We start from the raw sequence: 24,778 nt of genomic DNA on the forward strand, positions 1-24,778 counted from the left end.
TGCAGTGCACGTGGCTTGCCTTACCAGTTATCCTCGGCCTGTGGGTCAATGTTGCAACCGACCAAGAACGAATCTAAGGTTGATTAAATGAAAGGTCTTTTGGCCGTTTGCTGAAGTTGAAGCCACTACCCCTAACAGAAGAGTATAAGAAAGAAAATATCTGACACACAGGGTCAGATTTATTGCAGCTTTTGTGTGTTTTTCACACGCAGATTTGACGCTCTGCCCCAAACACGTGTTGTATTTATCAAAGAGACGCACGCACCAGGCTGGAGTCGCAGTTTGCATGTCATTTGTGCGAGTTTCTGCAAGATTGCATGTGCATTTAAGGGAGGGTCGTGCAACTAATAGGAGGATGAATATTAACAACGGTTGATTATGTATTCTGCTGGATTTACTGATGTCACGCAATTTGCGACACTCAGTTTTGCGGGGAAAATACTCCGCCTCTGAAGACCAGGCGTAAACATGAGCCCTTCGCATCTACGTAGAGAGAGTCCTCTCCACGGAGTCTGCCATGTTGCACCATGTTTCATGGTGCATATTGTGATTTAAGTGTTCTGATAACTAGACTTCTGCTCCTCCTCATGGCTCTGTTTTCAGGCTTTAAAAAAATCTAGCCCGTGACGGGAGACTTTGACCAATCACAGGTAATTTCAGAGAGAGAGCGTTCCTATTGGCTGTGCTATGGTCATGTGACCAGAACTTGGCGTTCCTTCAACAAATTCCACAATGGCTGCCGCTTCACAAATTTTCTCATTTTACAGCTAAACAGTACACTACAAGATGTTTCTGAAAACATTTGAGGTGAGAAATAGGCATTAACGTAACATAATATTGATTAATATTTGATCAGCGCTGCCTAGTTTGACCGTTGGATCGGAGTTCGCTAGTGATTGACAGCCGGCTCTCATAGACAGCAGATGGACAGCAGACCTCAGATCAGCTCTGACTGCTTGTTTTCCTCTGGTCTGTGAAATCTTGCACCTTGCCGTTAGGAGCACCGGAAGACACCGGAGGACAACGGAGGACACAGAGGCACATTATTTTTTTTGGATTACCTGTTTCATGTACTACGGTCAGGATATAGCGACCGTTTTATAAAAATAACTTTTTTTAATCATATTTGCTCCGATCTCGCCTACTTCAGCATTAAGTCAAAGTTAATTATATTATGAATGACGTTTTATTGGTAGTAATGTGCTGTACACAACATATTTTTCTCAACCAATTTATTTGCATCGATGTTGAGCTGAGAATTACGTGCACAGCTCAGGTTTTTACGTGCGCTACCGTGCGTATTGACGTGGTATTTCGAGCCCTGCAGTGCAATGTAATCTGGCAAGGCGCAGTGCACATTCTTGGTAGATTACATGAATGCTGATCTACTGTAAGATAAAGATAGAAAGGAAGATGAAGTAATTGTCTGCCGTGTCCTGTCTCATAGTATTACAAACCACCGTGCAGCGTTTTGATGTCTGATAAGCAATCAGAGTCGTGGATTAATTTAATTGAATTTCCTCGATCCTATTTCATCACCTCACTGCTAGCAACCCCATCGCATTATTTTAACACAGGGCTTTTTGCCAAAATGAGTTCTAGCCTATTTATAATAGCAGCTCTTTCTTTTACAAAAACAACAACAACAACACACAGACTCAAAAAGGTGATGCTTTCCAGACAGAATAGAAGCCATCAGCCAGGTACTGTAGGTAGAGGTCAGACTGTTGACCCTGATTTGAATCAACCTCCTCATCAAATCCACGGATGTCCTTGCTTGAGGAGGGGAAGGTTTGGCACTGAAGCGGAAATCTGTTCAGACACAGGCTACTCTGCACTGCTAGTGAATGCCGAGATGTTGCTGGTGGGCGCAGAGCTGTGGAGGACGACTGTTACCTGGAGCGAAGCATCCGCGTGGTCTGAGCTCACCACAGTGGACATGTTTACCTTCCTGCATGCACTGCCCAGCCTCGGGGAGGGGGGAGGAATGCAAGTTTATTCATTTGTTTTATTATTATTATTTTTTTTTTTTTAAAGGGGGCAGCCCGTCATAGTCAAAATGAAAGAGTGGGAAGGACACTGAGAGCGGAGATGAAGGGAGGATAGTGAAATGCACACAGATGGATGTTGGCAGTTTTCTTCTCGTTTTAAAGGGCATGTGGTCCTCTTGGGCACCGTTTCAGTGTCTCATCCTTTGATCGTACCTTGACCTCTGGGTTGTCAACCGTTTGAAGTTGCTTTTACTCATATCCTCTCATTTATCACTGGCCTTTGACCTCCCGCTGTGCAGGATATTTGTTCATATCACTTAGGTCTTTTAACGTGGTTGCAGTACAATGGTGACTCGTTTGTTATGGTCTACTTAACACATTCCTTTTGGAAGGTTATAAGAGGTAATATATAATATGGTAACTCTTTCATGTGACGCCCATGTCTATAACGCATTATTACACGGCTTTGTTGAATACTCAATTCCTGTTGATCAATCGCGGCCTTCTACGGTCTGATATTTTTTTGCGTTGCTATGTATAACAGACCGTTGCTATGGAAGCAGTTCTGATGTCGGACTCTAGAGGATCGTTTCTAAACTATAATTAGACAGTGCTATAAGCAGATTATAACGCATTAACCCCTTACCATTCTGCCCTCTCTTGTAGCAGGTAGGGGTGGGGATATAATATTGAGCAGTAGATGTCACATAGAAGTGGTGTACATCATTTGAAAGCTGAGAACATGAAGATTAATTTGAGATGCAGCTCAGTATTGTGTGTCAAGTTGTTCTAGTCATTAATAAGAAATACAAATTCATTATTAATTAATTAAGTATTTAAAATAAATTGTGAAAATGTATAAGAGCTTAGTACATTATGATAGAAGTATATGATGGTCATCCCCCATGCTCACTTATGTCTCATAAATTGTTGCAGCAATTTTGGGGTTTATATCATTTGTTACAAAGATTTGGTGCTGAATTTAACAATTTTTTACCACTGGAGAATTGATAAAAATGATCAATAATCCCTCCAAAATAGCACATTAGGACACCAAGACCTTGAGGAACACCATAGAAAAACCCATGCTGTGATTTGGTATCAAAAACTTTTGACATTTGGAGATTTCTGCAAGAATTTTTTGGCGATTGGATGGCGAGCACTTCTTTTCTAGAAACTTCTCAGAAACACCCTTATTGCCAATGTAGCTAGGAAAGCCATACAGCTTCTGAATGCTCTAGGTCTATAGTTTGGGGCTGTAAAGTTTCATGAGGATGTAATTATCCTAGATGTCACCACAGGTCATTTTATACAGTGAGGTCAAGTTTAAAAAAATGGTCTCACTACAATGAAATGGCTACTATTGGGACTAACATCATCACACATGAATATAATTAGGCTCATTGGATCCACAGTCTCAGCTTTACAGTGATACCCAATTTATGTAAGTATGTTTATAGTGTATTATAGACATGAAAGTGTTACCGAGATTTTTTAAGGCAGAAAACCTGTTACACGCCACGATTTCTACCACACATTTCTTATCTTGCTTCATGCTACCCCAGGATTCAACTAAAAAAAAATCCTCTAATTACAGATGTGACCTTTTCTTTAAAAGATGTCCTTTTTGCATCTCGCTAGGCTGTCTGTCTGTCCTGTAGAGTACGTATATGTGCAGCAGCAGCGGCACGCCTCTAAATGTCCACACTGATCAGCATGGAGTGACGCCACCTTCGTGCCTGAACCCTCTGCTCTCGCTTCACTTGAGCTTTGTTTCCCCCACAAGCACTGGCCCATGTCACCAGCTCCAAAGCCATTGCAGTGTATTTGTGTGTGTGTGTGTGTGTGTGTGTGTGTGTGTGTGTGTGTGTGTGTGTGTGTGTGTGTGTGTGTGTGTGGTTCGGGGCCTCAAGCAGCTGTCATTGATCCAATAGGATGTTTCAGGTGACCCGTCTTGTGAACTAACTGATATCTGCTGTAGCACTGTGTGAGATAACGACATATAAAGCTATTGAGTGTAAAGATTCCCAAATAGTAGATTCAAAATCTGAAAAATTAACAGAATTGTATGAACCACAAACAGAACATCAATTTAATTAAATAAATGAAACAACAATAGACAAAAAAATGTCTGTTTTTGTCAGTATAAACCTCACATGTGAAATGTTCACAGCCACTGATGGTCTGTTAAAGCAGTAAAAAGCTCTTATAGTTAACGGTTTCTGATTGCCCTGCTGTTCATCCCAGCCGATGGGTCCAATTGCTGTTTTTTTTTAGATTCTAAGCACCTGCATTCTGTGTGCTTTATTGGATAGTGATGCTCCAGGTTAGTTTGCAGCATTTCCAATCTTTGTTAGCACACACTTTCAGCACAATTAAAGGAGCATTTTGGGAATTGCGCTTATTTGCTTTCTGGCGGGGGAGTTGGATGGAAATATGGACACTACTGTCATATCTGTCCATTAAATATAAGTCTACAGGCAGCAGCCGGTTAGCTTAGCTTAGCATCAAGACTGGAAACGGGTGGAAAAAGCAGTTGCCAGGCATCCAGCAAAGACACTTCAGGTTTTGTTCCAATTAAACATATGAGACATAACATGTCAATTAGTCAGGCTGTCTGTTTCCGGTCGTTATGCCAAGCTTAGGTAGCCGGCTGCTGGCTGTAGCCTTACGTTTAATAGAGGTGCGGAAAAAAATAATTGATTCACCTAAGAATCACATTTTTTTTTTTTTTTACAATTTTGAAATAGATTTATTGTCCCTTATAAATTAAAAAATAAAATACCAATAATTTCTTTATTCTTTGATTTTTTTTGTTGCTAGGAAAAAAAATAATGATAATTACTGATATATTTGATTTCAGGACATCTCTGACTATATTCATGCTGAAAATCAAACATTTTTACCGTATTGATTTAGATATTTTTCAAAGTAAAATACCTAGACGTGTATGATTCAACTGTTTCCCATGGTCTAGTGTTAAAAAAGTAAACCAAAATTGCAATAAATCGTAATATTGAATCGCAATACTTAAAACTTGCAATACATATCAAACTGGTACAGCATCTTGATAGTATTAAATCGGGAGATAGATATATAGATAGATACAGTATATGAAAAAGCCAGAAAGGAAATATTTTCCAATATGTAACTGTTGCTTTAATGCCAGATTTGCATTTGTACATTTTTGAACCTTTTTTTAATGCCAGGCCTCTCCAATGCCCAGCAACCAGTATCCAACTCCCCCTGGTCAATTTGTGCTTCCCTCCAAAACTGACCTGAGGGAGGATTGCATTGAGCCCTGGGCACTCGTGTATCCTGGTTTTGTCTGTGCAAGCTGTGCATGCTTCAACAAGAGCACTTACATCTAATTATTTTTACTCTAATTATTTTTGGTCCTGCATCCTTGCTCCCTCCCCCCCCTCCATACACACAAACACACACACACACACTTTAACCTTCAGAGCTCCACATGCAGCAACTGACAGGGGAGGGTCAGGGTGAAGCAGAGCCCGGGGCTCTCGTTCTGTCTTTTCATTTGCGGTGCCGGCGTCGCTGACTCGATTATTTCTGTACATCCTCATCATTTCCTGTCTTGTTTTTTTATTATTCTTTCATCCAAATATTAACTCTTGAATTAGCCATAAGAAAATATTGCATTCCTTAAAAAAAATGTTTAGAAAATATGTACATCCTCATACTGTCACTTCCATTTTGGATTGTCTTTGCAAGTTGAGATTGTGATTATAAATAAGGTAACGCTTTGTAATAACCATCATAAATTGATTGAGTTAATTGAACATATTTAATAGTTATTTTGCTGGTAACAAACAATGATATGATAATTAATAATGTTTACTAATTATTAGCAATGGAATAATTTCTGTTATTTTATCATTAGTTTGTGTTATATGAAATAATTAGTTTATAAATTATATATGGTATCACAGCTGATAAGGGACGATAACAGTTACATTCTGATTACATTAGTAAAGTATTTATTAACAGTTTATTGTTGCACACGTTATAACATTTTATATACTATTTGTTAATGATTACCAGATGATTTGTGAACCTTTAATAAGTTGTTTGTAAAACATCTATAAACATTACATAGATAGATGGACCAGAAACCAGTTATTAATTGAGAAAGTATTAACTGTCTAAATAATGTCTATAGATACTTTACAAGGTATTTATTAACCATTTACCAAGGTATTATAATCATCAGTTGCAACTTTATGGTAGCTATCCAAATAATGTTTATAGACGGTTTACAAACCTATTATTAACCGTTAAGTGTTACAAATATTTATCTATGTAATGTTTATATATGTTTGACAAAACTATTTATTTAAGGTTTACAAATAATATCTTAATCATTAACAAATACTTCTATATATAAAGCATATCAAATGTTATGTGTGCAACAATACACTGTTAAAAGAACATAAATTATAGCATTACTAATGATTAGTTACCATAATTAATTATCATTTAGTTGTTTGTGAACAGTAAAATAACTATGAACTAAGTTGAATTGACTATCAATTTACCATTTATAAATGATGGTTATTATAAAGTGTTACCATAATTAAATATTATTCAAAGTAAAGTTCCTACTATTTACAGAGCTTCAAATCAGCTTTGGTAAACACCTCACAGAGGGGGAGAAAACATGAAAATTCCCTCCTAATGATCCTCTTAAAACGTGTCCCTGACACTCCTCGGGGCTGTGTTTAACAATGGCACTGTCTTCCACCTCAGGAGCAAGAGGGTGAGAGTGCAGCGTTGTCTCCCACCCCTCCCCCACCCAAGGGCACAGTTGAGGAGCTGGGGACAGATTGAGGGTATTGCGGAAGTATTGCGCGGCAAGCACGTCACAGTCTCACTGTATATGTAGAGGGCTCTTGCCATTGTCAGGGCACATGCCGAGAAGCAGCATGTTTTCTTGTGCGTAATAATTCAACCGTGCTTACACCTGCGACTTTTATCAGAGTCTTTCATTTAAAAATGGTTAAAGCCGAGATTAAAGGAAAAATGCCTTTTTAACCCTTTTAGATCACATCCCCCGGTCATACTGTACACCTATTTAACAATGTATGCAATAAAATGTGCATAAAATCGATTTCTTCATATTTTTTTAATATCAAAATCAAATCATCTTTTCTTCCTGAAAACGTAAACAAATACCAACCAATTTCATCCAATAATAGAGTGCTGCAGGGATGACGTATTTTTGTAGGCCAACCAGGAAGTTAGCATCGCCCTGGTTCCCATAATACAAAAGCCAATGGAAACATCCCATTGGCTTTTGGATTATTGCAGAAAATAAGCTTTGTGGCAAACACACATTTAGGATACTGACATGTTTTATTCCGTAAGTTAATATTCACAAATGAACGACACTTTTATTGATTTTTGAATGCTATCGCCAGAAGTAAGAAGCAAATGTTAGGCTAAAGGTAAAAGCTTCAAAATTCACGAATGGGGTATTTATTGATGTATTTTATATTGTAGAATAAAATCTCTGTAAGCTTGTGTTAACCACAGACCTTTTATCAGGCATCCAACTAAAAACCCATTTTTAAAAAAAAAACATTGACTTCCAAACGAGGGAACTGGAAGTGCTAAAATGCTAACTCATTTCCAGGTTTTAGGACTCATTCCCGCCCACTTTTTTTTGGCAGTCCAATCAAATGCAAAGGGTTTGATTTACTGTAATTCCCTCTTATAACTCTACAACGCTCAAATATTCCATTTCACTGGGGATTACTCACAATGCAGAAGCTAAAGGCGCTCTAACTTCCGTTTCACTGGGACTTTAAACAGTACATTGAATGTGAGGAAAAGGTTTTGGTGACAGTGCCACTGTTGTACCCCACTAGAGCTGAACGACTTGGTGAAAACTTGCATATGCAATTTTTCTGATCAATATTACGATTGCAATTTGAGTAGTGATTATTTCTATAAATGTAACTACAGTCCTGTATTTATGTTCTGTTTGTGTGCTAAACAAAACAAAGTTTTTCACAATCATTCCACAAAATGATCTTGTTTCTGCAAGAATTGAATCAGAAGAAATAATGCTTGTTGTTGAGGGGTTCTTTTTTAAAAACTAATAAGTCAGAGAAATGTCAACGTCTGCAAAACACTTGCCTAGTTCTCAATAGAAAAAAATCGCCAATTAATCGTACATTTATTAGGATATGGATCACAATAGTTGACATCAATGAATAATAATCAAATATTATCAAAAGTGGTTATATGTATTGATAACAGCTGCATAGTTGGTGACTCATGGTAATAATGGCTGTTGGTAAGTCATGTCTGACAATGTTTGATATTATACGATGATAGTATAGACAGCACCGCTAATGTTAGCTTCAAAGAGCTGCATCACAAAAAACGTAATTGAAAATCAATTGAGATTCAGAAATTGCACTGAAATGGCAAATTTGATATAAAAACAATGAACTGTTCAGCCCTAACAACACCCATGTTGTCTACGTTGCTAAGTCGCTCCAGGGCATGCAAGTTTAAAATGTGATTTGAATGATTAACCTCTTCTCAAAGCTGCCGTCTCTGTACACTGTGGGTTTTCTCTGCATAATTCCAGTTTTGACACCACCACTAAAAAAAGATAAACCTCCCCATAACCTATAACCTGTTGAAGAGTTCTCTAACCGTTTTAGTGTTAAATGGGTTATGAAGGGATCAAACAGGAAGCGTCATTTATAGCATGAGGTCAGCTTTTGATTAATTCAGGGGGCTTATTTAGTGGGTGTTGTTGATTCGAATCAATAAATTACCATGCCACTCTTCACCTCTACAGTATGTATTTTTTCATTGGCGGATATGTTGTGTCTCAAAGTGATGTTTTATAATAGATCAAGAATGTTAACAGCCGTGAGTCATGACCAAGTAGTGAACTGATTTACAGCAAATAATGGAACCGTTATTCGAGCAGTAATCTGCGTGTTTGCAGTTGAACAATGATGTTGATGAATGTTTGTCATCCGGTTCTACTTGATGCACATTCACATTCATAATGCACATTCAGCGCTATTGGCTACTGTAAACGCCAATCGATATCAGCGATAAGTCCCCCCCCTAGCTTACTATTTTTACAGGAAACGTAAAAATGCAGAATCAACGACGTACATGAAACCTGCCCTGGCCGAGGTCTGGTGCACTTCTAGTATTAGTTATGTAACAGTTGTTGTGAAGCATAGTGTGCACGTTGCCTTCAGTCACATGCAGTAATAATTTGCTATATAACCTGAGGCAGTGGTTCCCAACCTGGGGTCAGGGCCCCCCTTAAGAGGGCGACTAAGATCACACTGGGTGTGCCAGGATTTGTCTGCTCTGAGGTTGTCAAAATGTACAACTAAAATCATAATAACACACTTATTGGATAATTTATACAAAAGTTGGTATATGTTTTGGTAAACTATTTAAAAAGATATATTTTTTTAGTACTTAGCAGAATCTGATGAAATATTCTGCTTCAATGCATATTTGTTGGTGTTTAGCCTTTCAAAAACAACATTTTCACTGTGGTCAAAAACCTGTTGGCGCTCCTGCTTGAACAGCAACATAAATTACATTTATTTAACCACAATAACAAAAAGTCTATTTTGGCTCTTAGGCTATTAAATCAATTAAGTTGTTACAACAAAAGAGATATTATGTATCTGCAATCGCTTGATCAATCCGTCAAGATGACATCACTTTATTCATGTTGACGAAACTGACAAGTTCTATTGATTAAAGAAAGTTAATTTAATAAGGCTAACTCATTTGAATCACCTTATTCAAATTGAGGATTTTGTTCGAGGATTTGTAATTTAATTTAGGGTGATGACATTGGGGCGGGGGGCTCAGCTTTTCTTGGATACAAGTAGGGGGGGGGGCTTAAAGGAAAACAGGGTGGGAACCACTGACCTAAGGGATAGAAGTAATGCCACTTCTCTATTGCGCAAAAACACAGTATAGGCTATACATGTACAAGTATTGTTAGTGCACTCATTTGGTTAATATATTTCTGCACAGAAAGGAATGAAAGTAATTTTGGTGTTGTACATTAAGGTGACATGCATTACGGTAGCAGGCACTTGACCAAGGAACAGCATTAGGCTTTGTGGTGATTGAGCTGTGGTGACCACAGTTAGAATGGAAGGTCACGTGACAATTGGGTCCAAAAGGAACTATTACAAAATAAACAGCTGTAAAAAAAAAAAAAAAAAAATACTCTTTGTTTTATTACAATTGGGCCAAAACAAACCCGGCAAATCCTCAAATTTGAGAAGCTGGAACCAGAGAATTTTTTGCATGTTTGCTTAATAAACGACTTAAATGAAATTTAAAACAAATGCTAAATCTATTATCAACGTTTTTGCTGATTAATTTTTTTATCGTTGATCATCCAGTAGATGAATTGATTGATTGTTTCAGCTCTAGTATGAGCCCATCTTGGAACACAGCATCCAGTAATCTTAATACATCCATGCAAATTTTAGGTGTTAACTCATTTGGTTTGGGGGTAAATTGGGAAAAAGCCATGTAATTCCACTTTTTTTTTTCCCTATGTTTCTTCTTCCGCAAAAAATGTAGTCTCTTGGCAAAGACGGAAAATTCCCCCTGATCTGTAACATGTTGTTGTCCCAATACAGGACTTTCAACAATTATGCTGCACTTGCTGACTTTTGTGACACTCCTCTGCGTTAACCTGAAGTTGCTGTAACTTGTTTATAGCAGTTGAGTAAAATTCTGTAAGAATTAGTTGAACATAATCTACAGATGTGTCCATATCACATTAAACCATGGAGGGGGGAAATGGTCAAATTCTTGAAAGTAGTATTTATTGTGCCTTGCTTCCCAGTCTTATCAGTCTGAGCACATGGTTGCTCATTTAAAAAAACACCAAACCCAGATTAAGAGAGCTGGATAGTGACACAGAGCCACTTCTGTGACGGCCTACACCTCTGAATCACCCCTGGCAACGGAGCACCTTTTTGGGTGTTCCGGGCTGGTACTCTCTCACTTGTTTGTGTGTTTGTCCAAATTTTCTTTTTTTTTTTTGTGAGGGCATGGTGGCTATACCGCAGCTTTCCAAGAGATAAGACAAAAACCTGTTTGCAGCAGCTGCGGTTACCTTACCTTTTCCGGTTGCCACATAATTGTCACTCCTTTCTCAACCGCTCATGAGGATTTTTGTTGTTGCGGTTTTTCTGTCCAGCTTACGTCCTCCACTGCGTGGCGGTTGAGCTTTTGGAGAAGTCGTGGCTGAAGATAGCCCACTGTGTCACATGATGAGTCTTTCACAATTCTCTGCACAGACCTGGAAAACAATGCTGTGGTCACTACACACACACACACACACACACACACACACACACACACACACACACACACAACAGTGCCCATCATTAAAGATCCATTAAGGCTATGATTAAAATGGCCATCAATCGGCCGTTACAGCTGTCTATACTGTCCATTGTGTCAATTGCTGTGTCATGACCAGCATATAGGGAATCCAATGGCACTCTGACTGCCTTATTCTTCTGTTGGTTTAACCTACTGGTTGTGGTTTTTACCACATGGCTTCACAACAGTTTAAAAGAGCTGTTGTCACTCAGTTGAGTGAACTGAATAGAATTAGCTGTTACTAAATTATTCAGTCTAAAAAGACTGTTACCAATTCTGGAAACACATGAGAAAAGGAAAAAAAAAAAAAACATAATCTAATGGCCACCTTCCATCCATTACCTTTTTTGTCTTTCTATTCTCAGCCTGTCTGGTACTTTGAGAGAAAGCTCGGGCCCTGTGCGTGACTGTTGAGCATTTGGTGCCAAAGCAAGTGGTTGTAATTTGTGGCCTTGCCGTGCCCTTGCACGGTAAACACTGACTAAGAGCTCAGGAATCTTAAGAGCTATAAAATAATTGCAGGTTACTCCCATAATGCCTAGAGTGTTCTGCTGGTTGCCTCAGCTCTGCCTCTTTGGTCTCATCGCTTTCTTTTTTGCACAGCCTCTACTGGTGCTGTGCAAAAAAAAGTAGTCCCTTTCGCGCTGTATCAGTACTTGTACATTATAGTAGTTATCTAATGACACAAAAAAATTAGTCCATGAGGTGTCATAAAGGTTTACTGTTCTGCCTTAGCTGTTTGGGATGCTGAAAATTCCGTTTTTGATTTCTGTACAAAAAGCATATTAATAACTGCAATAATTGAGGATTTATAGAAATGGGTAAAACATTTTTTTTAATTTTAATCAGGGCTGTCAATAAATTAAAATATTTAATCATGATTAATTGCATGATTGACCATAGTTAATCGTGATTGAATCACATTTCATCTCTTCAAAATGAACCTTAAAGGGAGATTTGTCAAGTATTTAATACTCTTATCAACATGGGAGTAAGCAAATATGATTGCTTTATGCAAATGCATGTATATATTTATTATTGGAAATCAACTAACAACACAAAACAATGACAAATATTGTCCAGAAACCCTCACAGGTACTGCATTTAGCATAAAACAATATGCTCAAACGATAACATGGCAAACTGCAGCCCAACAGGCAAGAACAGCTGTCAGTGTGTCAGTGTGCTGACTTGACTATGACTTGCCCCAAACTGCATGTGATTATCATAAAGTGGGCATGTCTGTAAAGGGGAGACTCGTGGGTACCCATAGAACCCATTTTCATTCACATATCTGGAGGTCAGAGGTCAAGGGACCCCTTTGAAAATGGCCATGCCAGTTTTTCCTCGCCAAAATTTAGCTCAAGTTTGGAGCGTTATTTAGCCTCCTTTGCGACAAGCTAGTATGACACGGTTGGTACCAATGGATTCCTTAGGTTTTCTAGTTTATATATGATGCCAGTATCTTCACTCTGAAACGCTACACGTGTATATGTATATATAATGTATGTGTATATACAGTATGTTATCCATGACATATGTGAATGAATCGAATGTATAGATTTGAATACAGCATCCGACCTAGTTGTTATATCTCTGCCCCCTTTTTTTATCATTATTGTTTTCATTTTATTTTTTTTCTACTTTTTTTTATAATTTCTAATGCTGATGTTGTTTTCTTTGGTGTATATCTTGTTTTGTTTAGTTTCTAAGCTCATTACTTAAAAATGTGTTCATAAACTTTTGTAATTATGAACTGTAAATTGCAGATATGAAAACAATCTTGAAAAAAATTAAAAATAAAACACTACAACCTAAAAATCACAAGTTGCGTTAAAAAATGAGTGGCATTAAAACGAATTTGCGTTGACACGTTACTATCGTGTTAACTTTGACAGCCTTGATTTTAATAAGAAAATAAAAATCCACATAAATCATTTTTAGATGAGTATGATAGGGTAAAAGATATTAGTATTGCTTGAAAAGATTTAAACCGGGGTTACTCTCATCTATGTGTGTCGGGTGTGAAGCCAAGACCACTTGTGCCAGAGACATGGGAGTCTCTTTTAAATGTCCGTACTGTATGTTTTAATAGCTCATTTGAAATTTACATTTACTTCTTCCGGTACTGAAAATTGCAAAGCCAAATCTTCAGCTATGTTTTGAATAAATTCAGGGTAAACCAAAGCATATCAAGATGCATTCATTTTGTTTTCATGGTGCTTTTTGAAAGTCCTGTTGCTGAGTGATGGCGTATCTGTATAGCACTGAGACATGGCATTTAGTAGGAAAGCAAGTTGCCCAAAAGACATCGTCAAGTAATTGCCAGTTTGGGCTTCACTAATGCAGTGTACCACTGAAATCTGAAAAGGCCAGCCAATGCTTCCACGCAGATAAACAATTATGTGGCTTTTAAATGGTGGATGTATTATAGCTTGGTATGCTCTTGAAGATGACTGTAAATGTCAGGCGTAACAGCTCTAAAGCAGAAATCAGAAGAGAGAGAGAGCAGAATGTGTTAAAATATTAATTTTTTATTCTGATATTATTTTATATTTCTATCTTAATTGTTATAACTACAACAATATTGTGATTACTGATCGTGTCATTGGTTGATTTATATTTCCAATGGCTTGTTTCCAATCAGTAACATTATCAAATTGCACCAAATATGAGTAGTATCCGATGGCAGGAAATGCACACTCCTCTTCTGAGTTTGCTGGCGCAGCAAACTGAAACTCCTCTGTTGCAAGAGGTTGGATGCAGTTGCAAAAGAGGAGGATACAGTGGGTCAGTGGGCTGTGGGTTATTATCTAAGTGTTACATCAGTCTTTACGCTGATTTCACTGTGAGAAGACCAGGTTCCTCTCTAATGTGAGATAATAAAAAGAGCTGTATAGACATATTAAATGCTCATTATTACTATTATTGGCTGTGATTTTTATTTTGATTGTTTAAATCAATATTTTGTAAAAGAAAATAATAATTAATTGTTAAAGTTATAAAGATTTTCATGAAATAAAACCCTGTTTTTGATATGGCAATAGCCTTTCAATAAATTTACATTCTGTAATTACCTCTCTATATAGTAGTTTTAATTGTAAGTGGCAGTCTGCCATTCTAATTACCTTCACACACACAAGGGATTCACAGGAAACTATCTAGCGTTCCTTTTTTGTAACATTCTCACAGGTTTCCATCCAAATGTATCGCAAATTTTAACCGGATTTCGAGAAAATCGGCAAAACAAAATGAGAACGAATGCTTGTTTCCATCCACTACCATTCCACGATTATTAGGAGTTGGTTCATCGAGAATAGCTTTTGGGTGGCACCAATTCTCCAGTTGGAAAACCGTTATACCATTGCAGAAGAAGAGGCAGCAACAAGATGACGTAATTAAAAGAGCGCCATGCAGTCGAACCTCAAATAGTGAAAAACAATGTAGAAAACCCGATGGAAATATGACATGTTTGTTTGTTTGTTTCATGTATTAATGTTTTTCGTTGCTTCAGCTCAGCCTCCATATCAGTGAACGTTGAGTCACATTCTTCATGTACGTCATCATTCATGCGCAACCTCCCAAAGATGTTACACATTTCTCTGTAAAAGTCTGATTTTTAGGTTAATCAGAAGACGCGTCTTGTTTTTATACATTCTTTTAATGACAGATGTTAGGACCTGACATTTTTTCTGCATTTACTGCAGTCAGAGGCATTCATTTGAATTCAAATTAATTCATTCATTCATTCAAAATCATGTCAGAAGAGACGAGGAGTTTTGTTTTGAAACAACATTTTGAACTGAGCCATGTTGGTTTTTAAAAAGCTGATTCTGAAATGGAAATGGATCACTTTTGCTACAATCTGCTAAATCTGAATGTATCTGCAATCAATGATTGTTGAGCTAAATCTGTTCCCCTTTATACTTTTATCATGAATATTTATAATTAAATTTTTTTATTTTATTTATTTTCTGCGTTTCCACTCAGGTATTTTTTTTTTACAATTTTTTTTGTGTTGTATTTCAGACAAACCGCATTAAAACTGCACTCACCACCAATCACAGGTATTGCCAAATCAACCAGCACTGAAATCTTCAGGGTTATAACTTTAAAGTATCATGAATATATTAATAAATGAAGTGTTGTTGTGGCTTTTTGTTTGTTTATGTAAAATGGACAGTGCATAATGATTAGCATTGACATTTTAAAAACATAATTGTAGCTAATTGTTAAACACAGTCCATACAAAATTAAGAAGAGTAACATAGTTATGCATCATTAGGTGAGTACATAATTTAAGCATTTTACCAGTCTCGCGCATAATTTAGAAGCGAAAAAAGAGTCTCCATTGACATCAAGGTGAGTTTAAGAATTCCTACAAAACTTGTCCTTTTAAACAAGGTCTTTGCTGATTTGTTCCGTTTTATAAAAGTCCATCTTGATGTACCCACAATCTTAAGTGTGCTAGCCATGATTAGAAAGCAGGACATTGAGAATGAATGCACCTGTGGTTTATTGATTGCGGTCTGTAATTGTTAGTAATTGAGCCTCCTTGTTGGTGGTTCAGAACTTTGTATCAGATTTGTCTTTTGTTCATAAGCTCTATGGATTTGAGATCCCTGCTGTGATTACTGCCAGGTGCGTTAACATCTGGTGCTCCACAGCTTTCAACCTTCTGAGTAAATGTCACACAAAGTTAGAGGGAGTCTGGATGAAGTTGCTCATGTTAATAGTATCATGCTTTCGTCTGACTCATGATTCAGACTGTCACGAAGAAAGTGCAGCACAGTCATACGTTGGCCGTAGCGCTGAAATCAAAGAGCACCTGTGTACTAGCGTGTAAACAAATAATGTTTGGAGGTCACAGATACACAGTATAATGTTTTTAATGATTAGTGCATGTGGGAGGCCTCCTGAAAAGCACCTGTTGTAGTGAAAGCATTTGATTCAGGTTGCAGCTGCAAATGTAAGGCTTTCTCTATGACAGCAAACATGAAACAATACGGCATTGGTTAGTTAGGAAAATATAATATTTCAGTGAGTATATGTATATATATCTTTGCAGTCTGGAGCTGAGCTCTCAATGCTCAAAGCTTTGCAAAATTCGTAGCCTTCCTGTTCTTGTGTACTCTTAAGTTTCCACGGCCCCCACTTAATTGCGTCACCCAAAAGCAGATCCCTGTCTCAACTGACATTTAGGATGTGCAAGAGGGATCTGTGACCTTCATAACTGTCGTTATTAGAAGAAATTAAATTCCCTCGAATGGAGGTTGTTTTGTTTTTTTGCCTCTTTCCGCAACTTCTCCTTTCTGGTGGAAAGCATTATGTGTCATGTGATGTTTATAACATTTTGTTAAAGGTTCTCTATACAGAATTCAGAGCATTTCTATTGCCTCCGCATGGCTCTCAACATGGCGACAGCTGAGCCGACGGCTAGCAGCTAATGGTGCTAGCAGCTAACGGTGCTAGCAGCTAACGGTGCTAACAGCGCGAACGATGCAAACAATGGCAACAATGCTGATTGAGCTAACAGGACCTGGAGGGTGGGTGCCACGCTTCTGCAATGACGCTGGCGGTCACGATGGCGTTATCAGCTGTAACCGCAGTATGAAACTAGTACAGAGCATCGGTCCTGAGCTAGCCAGTGGGGCACGCTTAGGGCTGACGCAATAACCGCAATATTGCAATACCGCGTTATTGACAAGTCAACCGCAGGGGATGGCAAGCAACCGTCACAACCGTTATTTTTTCTTTTTTTTTTATTATTTGCAATGGGAGCGCCGCGGCAGCAGCGCGACATGGTATTCTGCAAGTTTGGTGTTTTTTTCTGGTTGCCGTGAGTTGAAAAATGTTCAACTTTGGGTAAAACGCTGCTCTCACGAGTGTCCCTTTTTACCCAGCTGTCCAATCACAGGACAAATACCACAACAACCAACCGTCACATCCTACATATGGGCTACAAGTGCTGAACAACAACAATGGAGGAGAAATGAATACACATAGGCCGACGGATATCCTCTCTCGCTGTACGTGATTCTGCCTTCCCTTCATCCAGAGCAAGTACTCTTGTGCCGACATTTTTACTTCTGCGGATATTCCGTATCATAGCAACCAGACGCAACCAAGTGTCTCAGCGGAAAAAAACTTTTGCCCATTGCCCTTCTGTGTTCTGCAATTAACGATAAACAGGTCCTAATTAGTATATCTTTTTTTAAAAAGCAACAATAATAATAGCCTAACAATAAAGCTTATTTGTATAGCACTAAAATCAGGATAAATTAAGTAAATTGCAAAAAAATTGCAATAATACCGCATATTGCGCCGTTGAGCCAATCGTTATCACCGCAGGGGAAATTTTTCTCACTGCGACAGCCCTATAGGCACACTCACATGCTCTAACATACACTAAAAGGCACGTGCCGTCGGTCCGGCTATGTCAACAAAGCACAGAGAAAATTGTATTCCAACACACTCAGAGGGAGAAGGACTTCATTCTCTGCTCAGGCAGACATTACTCCTCTATATCGTTACAGAGTAAATAGTTGTTTGCTGCTATATTAATGCTCTGGATATCAAATTTAGCACCTTTAACTAATCAGATTAATTCATTAAGATTAAAAGTCAATTAATTACTTAACTGGGAATGCACCTGAATGAGCTTAAGAGCAGCCGCAGGTACATACATGTCAGGAAGCACTGCTTCTGGTTCTTTATTCTATGAGGAATGGAGACATCATTATGATGATTCGGTGTCATCCTTTTTGACAAAACACTACAAGTACTATAGAGTATTATTATATTCAGAGCATGAGTGAGAAACATTATTTAACCATATATGAAATATGAGCCTTGCATTTTATTGCCCAGGTGACGTGATTTAACAAGTACTGTCCCATTTCCCAATAAGTATTTTTAACCATCGGAAGCTCTTGCACTGAGGCACTTTTTAAATGATAAAGTCTGAGAGTTCATTGTGTATGTTTGACAGTAGGACTGGGCCAAAGAAAACATTGTGAGAGAAGAGCGCAGTTTACTGGAAGTTCCACTTCCCTGGAAAGTTCCTGGTTATATTGAAAAATAATTTGTGGTAACTTTCCAATAAAAGTCTAAAATAGGAGTTTTTCAACACTGCTCTAGTGTTGCTGTTCTGTATTAACATGCAGGGAAGTTAACCTATACTGTGGAACTGTAGTATAACCTATAATACTGTAGTTAATCATACTGATCTTACCGGTGTTATGTGCAAAAGAGTGTGAGGTCATTATAATTTACAGCGCAGTGTGACTCCAGCAAATTGCCTGGAATAGGTTATGACTGGACATACTGTAACCTTCGTCTAAATCCTAAAAATAGAAAGCCCATGGAGACCAGAAAGTACTTTATCCATGCTCTCGTAAATATCAATTTGTGGTTAGTGATGCCCACACCCTGAAACACCCAGAGAGCCAAATGTAAATATTTGAACATGACCGTTGGGTTATGACATAACCATTCTGTTAAACTTCAGTAGCACCCTGCTGCTGGCTTTGTCAGTATCTAAAAACAAACCAGAGTTATCTAGTTTTTTTCTATTTTAATTTGTAAAGGACCCTGTACAATATTATAATATAATACAGCAACACTAGAGCAGTGTTGAAATAATAATTTAGACTTTTATTGGAAAGTTACCACACACCGTTTTTCAATATAACCAGGACATTTCCAGGGAACTGGAACTTCCAGTAAACTACGCTCTTCTCCCACAATGTTTACTTTGGCCCAGTCCTAATGTCAAACCTACACAATGAAATCTCAGACTTTATCATTTAAAGAGTGCCTCAGAGTTAACTTAAAGCTATTTTATATTTGCCACACTTTATAATAATCATAATTTATAAATGAATTTATAATTGGATAATTGATAGTTATTTCAACTTATATTAACAAACAACAAAATGATAATTAATAATGTTTACTAATTATTAGTAATGGTATTATTTATGTCATTTTAACAGTTTATTGTTACACATATTATAACATTTTCTATGCTATATTTTATTTGTATGTATATATATAATTATAATATTAATATTTGTTAATGATTAAGATATTATTTGTAAGCCTTAAAGAAATTAATTGTAACATTAACATACCTTGTTGAATGGTTAATAAATACTTTTTAAAGCACCTATAAAAAAGTTTACAAATCATTTGGTAATCACTTGGTAATCAATAAAACATACTTAATATAGTATAGAAAATGTTATAATGTGTGCAACATTAAACTGATTATAAATACTTTTACTAATGTAATCAGAAAATAATTGTTATCGTCGTCATATGATACAATATATAATTTATAAACTAATTATTTCATCTTACACAAACTAATTATAAAATAACATAAATTATAACATTACTAATAATCAGTAAACATTATTAATTATCATTTCATTGTTTGTAAACAGTAAAATAACTCGTAACTAAGTTTAATTAACTCTCAATTTACCATTTATAAATAATGGTTGTTGTAAAGTGTTTGTTTTTTATATTTAAAACATATACACACAATGAATTAGACCACTAAAAAAAAACAGGACAGCATACATAATACTAAAATGCAGCAGTATATCACTTATGCCATATCAATAAGAAGTGTGAAGACTGTGTGGGCATGTGCAGGCTGTGCTTGATACACATCTCCCTCACTCTCCTGTTTTGTTGCACCTGCCAGGGCAGGGCAGCTTAGGCAGGGTTTTTTATGAGTGGGTCCTCGCTTTGTTTGTTCTCAAACACCCATACAAGGATGCACATATAAACATGAACAACAGAAGCATGTTCCAGCTCTTACTGGAACATCCTGATTGCACACCCAAATGGAAAAGAACCACATTTTAATAATGTTATTTGTTACGCTTCCGCTTTGTCCTTTGTGACAAAGGGCAATTGTTTGGATGTTGAAGAGGCTTGCTGTTTTGCAGGTCAAAGTCCAACAGAGGTGATTTTTGGCATTCAAATCAGCTTGAGCAATCTAGATCTCACACCAAAACCAGTCTTGTTTCGATGGAAGAGAATGATTGGTGTCGCAAATATTTGCACAGGCAAGACTTTAGCATTCTTGTTAGTACCAGTGGGCAAACTCCGGTTCTTAAAAGTGAAACCAATGAGGAAGTGTCTTAAACTTGCATTCTTTCCAATAGCCAGCAGGGGGCGACTCCTCTAGTTGCGATTGTATAGAAGTCTATGAGAAAATGAGCCTACTTCTCACTTGATTTATTACCTCAGTAAACATTGTAAACATGAGTTTATGGTCTCAATCGCTAGTTTCAAGTCTTCTTCAATACAGCATGATGTTCATTTAGTAAATAATGGTCCCATTTAGAGTTAAATAGACCATAAAGCAGGGGATGACTTAGGGTGTGGCTACCTTGTGATTGACAGGTCGCTACCACGTTGTTGTCTGGTCTGGCTGTTGTTAATTGTAACATTTTGGTCACCTAAAAATGTCTTATTCAGAGTTCTGTCGTTCTTAGCTTCACCCTCTCGTGTCACTTGCAAAAGAACAAGTTGGTGACGGCCAAAAACCAAGATGGTAACGGCCCAATCTTGCAACCCATCGGCTTCCGGTCTGGTGACAGATAAGCCTCTGGGGCCAAGGGGCTGTATTTCTGAGATTCCGGTGTAGCCAGCGGATATCTGGGCCAAGACTTCCTCCTCTGTGCGCTGCTCATTGTTTACAGTCCAAATAGCAACTTGAGATGCAAGAATGGAGTTGGAGTTGTGAGACAAACGTGTACGACCGGATTGTTTCACAAGAAGACAGTTTACAAGCTAATTTCAAACCAATGAAAAGCTAAATCAGCATCAGACAATAGCCGGTGGGTTTCGAGACTGCATTTCGGCCAATGCGTTACGTCTCTTTTGCTCTCCACACGGACTGTTTACCTGCATTCAACCAAAGCGTCCTCGAACGTGATCGATCAATACTACTCAGACTACAAATGGAAACCAGAATGCCTCTGGTACCAAATTATTGTGCTGTTGCCTACAGATTCTACATGTGAATACAGAATCAGAAACAAAAGAGTCATCAACGCGTCATATTTTTGGGGTACAACATATGCGCGATTAATTCAGGTCTGCACTCGCCAAAATTGAGCCAATCGCAACGCACGACCGCAGCTCCAGTTACACTGCATATGTGTTATACCCCATACCCCAAGACCCATTACCCCGCCTCTTTCAATAGGCCTTAGCGGTGTCCAAATTGGTGACGTCATGGTAACTACCTCTGCTTCTTATATACAGTCTATGATTAGTACCGAGTGTCTGGTGATGTCACATCATTTTCAGCATCGCTACACCAAATTTCAACCTGACCAGAGGTCTAATTTAGATGAATGGCTGAAAACACCTGTGCATTTGTGCAGATAAATCATGTGTCATATTGGTTTCATTAATATTCAAGATTTCGCTGTTTTCATTCAGGACATAGTAAAGCCATACGTGTAAATGAGGTGAAGTGAAAAAAGGTCAGAGGGTTTGGTTTTTGTTGGATACAGATGGCAATTGCTTTGTGTGTCGTACACCCTCACCTCACCGTCAGTGCACTTCCATCCACTGACCCATCACTTGCGGCAACAACCCCGGTGCTGCATTGACAGACGGGTTGTCAGAAAGGTCGTGCCCCCGAGGTGGAAGAGTCAGGCATTCTCCATCATTCCTTGTTGTGACACATGACTAGTGGCACCAGACCCTGGCCACAAGACGAGGTGGTTTGCAACAACGTGAGCTCCTTGACCTTTTATTTCTTTCACCTCCTCTTTCCTTTATGACAGCTCCCATCCTCTCGCCTTCTCCTTCATGCTTTTTTCCATTTCCCGTTTTTAATTTTCCTCGATACATCGCTGCCATACTAAGCTAGTAATCCTCATCAGAGGTGAGAATTCATCAGAGACACATTGATGATGACACACATTCGGCCTATTAAGTCTTGCCTCATCATATCATAACTAGGTGTGGGACCGTATGCAGTGACTAATGCCACAGAATGCCTCTGACGCTGGTGAATTGATAATTGTTTGCACATGATGAACAACATATTCCTCACTGTAACTGAGTCATCTCTTGCCTCATGATGTCATGGCAAACATGCAATCAGGCAGCATATTTAACCAGTATGTCTCATCTCAATGGTGATGACACTTGTTTCTATTTAATTATCTTTTTTAAATTAGTTGTTTTGTTCATTTTGTTGCGTTTGCTTTGTCAGTGACTGTTTACTTGCACCAAATATTCCGTTTTTTTGCCCTTATTCTGGAAAGACAATATTCCTACTAAGCTGTTTACCTCTAATGAACATGAATATTCCACTAATATTCCAGTTTACATACAGTCGTGCATACTCTGATTAACATAAAATGTCGCCATGACGTATGTCATGTTGACCTCCAAACAACCCATTTCGCTAAACAAGTCAGCTGGCTAGCTCGTTGTCTTTTCCTCTATTCTTACCATCATCATCTTGACAGGGATTGATGCCCTAACATGTCACGTCAAAGCATGGAAAAGGAACGGCAGGAGCTGCTTGTGCCATTTTGCTTCTTTGCGTCAAAATATTTTTTTTTAAAAGTTTTCCAACGGTGGAGGACTTTTTGGACCGTGCGAACACAGCCTCCCTCTTTCATTCCTTCAACCACCTTCGTAAAAAGGTTGGTGTTAGGATATTTGCACATATCCAAAAACCTGTTGATATACAAGTTTTTCTTTCTGTTTAAAAGTAGGTGTGTTTCTCCTTCCGACCAGGCTTCTCTTTTGGGCGTGCATCTCTGCAGAGTATTAGCTATTGTGCAACGCAGAGAGCTGGAGGTAAACAGGCAAGAGGCTGTGTGTCGCAAACTGCCGTAAAAACCCAAATTGAGACCCATATTCTTAATGCGCTGTATACATGTCCAAAGAATGCCCCTAAAACCTGAATAATAACGCCATATCCCACATGTCTTAATCAAAAAATGCTCCATTCAGAAAAAGGCCTAATTCAGAGTATCGGAATGGAATGTGCTGTTTACATGACTCGTATCAAATTCAGAATATTGTCATATTCTGAATAATAATAATGGAATACGAGTGTGCATGTAAACGTAGTCAGTGTCTTCTATGTGCATATGCTGAGAACAGAAAGTATACAGTATGCAGTGGCTGTTGCATTTTTATGTCCTTCAGACTAATACATTTTTTATCTGCTCTTTATTTAAGAAGTGGTTCCATTTCTGCCTGCCTGTTGGAAAAAGCAGCCCACTCCCCCTCCTTTAACTGATGTTCTTTACATCCCCATAAGTACATACTGTACAAATAAAGCACCCATGTTCTATAATGGGACATGATGAAATGTCAGGTGCCTTTTAGAAGACATGTAGCATAGGATGCTTCCGTCACCTCCTTTAGAAGTGTGGAAGTAAATGGCAAAAAAGATTATTTAAGGAGATAAAGGCCAGCGCCTCGACATCCTCTGTGGAGTAGGTGAATTAAAGAGAAATCCCTTGCCTTAGGAGGGGTTGTTAGAGTAAAATCCACTCCCTAATGCTCCAGTGACCCCAATATGACTCCCTGATACCAAAGGTCATGCCCGCCTCTTTTCTCCCTCGGCGAATCTGCGATCCACAATCACCCTACCCCAACCCTCCTCCCCCTCCCCCCCCCATAACCACCCACACTGCGTCTCCAAACCAAGATTCCCACCCACCTGCTTGTACCCCCAGCTGAGCATCAGAGGATTCCAACATCACAGTCTCAAGAGAGCATCCCCCCCCCCCTCCTCCGCCGCCCCACACTTCTCCACGCCTCCATGGAATTACTTCTATCTGGCCTACTTTCCGCCCTCGCTCTGTATCAAGTTGTACACTATCTATATGTTGTTTGTTTTTTTCTGTAACACCTCCAAATGTTCTTCTTCCTAATCGTTTGTTTTTCTGACTTCAACCCTAATGTTATTCAGCTTCCATTTAAGTCTCAATTCCTTGTCCTTCTGCGCGCCTCATACCGCCTTCTGTAGGCTTTTTTATTAACACATTGGTGGCTTCAGGGTGAAATTGCGTGCCTATATGTTGCCTGTCTGTGCTCATTTGTTATGGCCTTTGCTTACCAATGCCCTGGAAAAAAGCCCCATAATAAGGAAGACTTTTTCTGCTCAATAGTTTCTTAAACAGCTTAAATGAAGGCATCATTTTAGTAAATAGTCTCAACGTAGCAGAATCTGAAAACAAACTAACCAGATTAATTATATTCTCAAATAGATGGAGTACAGTACAACATCAAACATTCAATTTACCATCCATCTCTGGGCTCTACAGTGCAGTCATTTCGCTGCATACTGTATG

The 24,778-nt window shown here is 38.3% G+C and overlaps 2 protein-coding genes across 4 annotated transcripts in view; one reads left to right on the forward strand and one right to left on the reverse strand.

Moving 5' to 3' along the window:
* The window catches only part of rbks (ribokinase), a 95,878-nt gene extending 86,627 nt beyond the window's left edge, over positions 1-9,251 (reverse strand). Inside the window, exon 1 of the mRNA XM_074660952.1 lies at positions 9,240-9,251. The gene's annotated coding sequence lies outside the window, so the exon portion shown is untranslated. The remainder of the gene's footprint in view (positions 1-9,239) is intronic.
* babam2 (BRISC and BRCA1 A complex member 2) overlaps positions 1-24,778 on the forward strand; it is a 131,766-nt gene that overhangs the window by 62,340 nt on the left and 44,648 nt on the right. The gene's annotated exons all lie outside the window — the stretch shown is intronic.

The sequence above is a fragment of the Sebastes fasciatus genome, chromosome 15, assembly GCF_043250625.1.
Source record: "Sebastes fasciatus isolate fSebFas1 chromosome 15, fSebFas1.pri, whole genome shotgun sequence".
NCBI lineage: Eukaryota > Metazoa > Chordata > Actinopteri > Perciformes > Sebastidae > Sebastes > Sebastes fasciatus.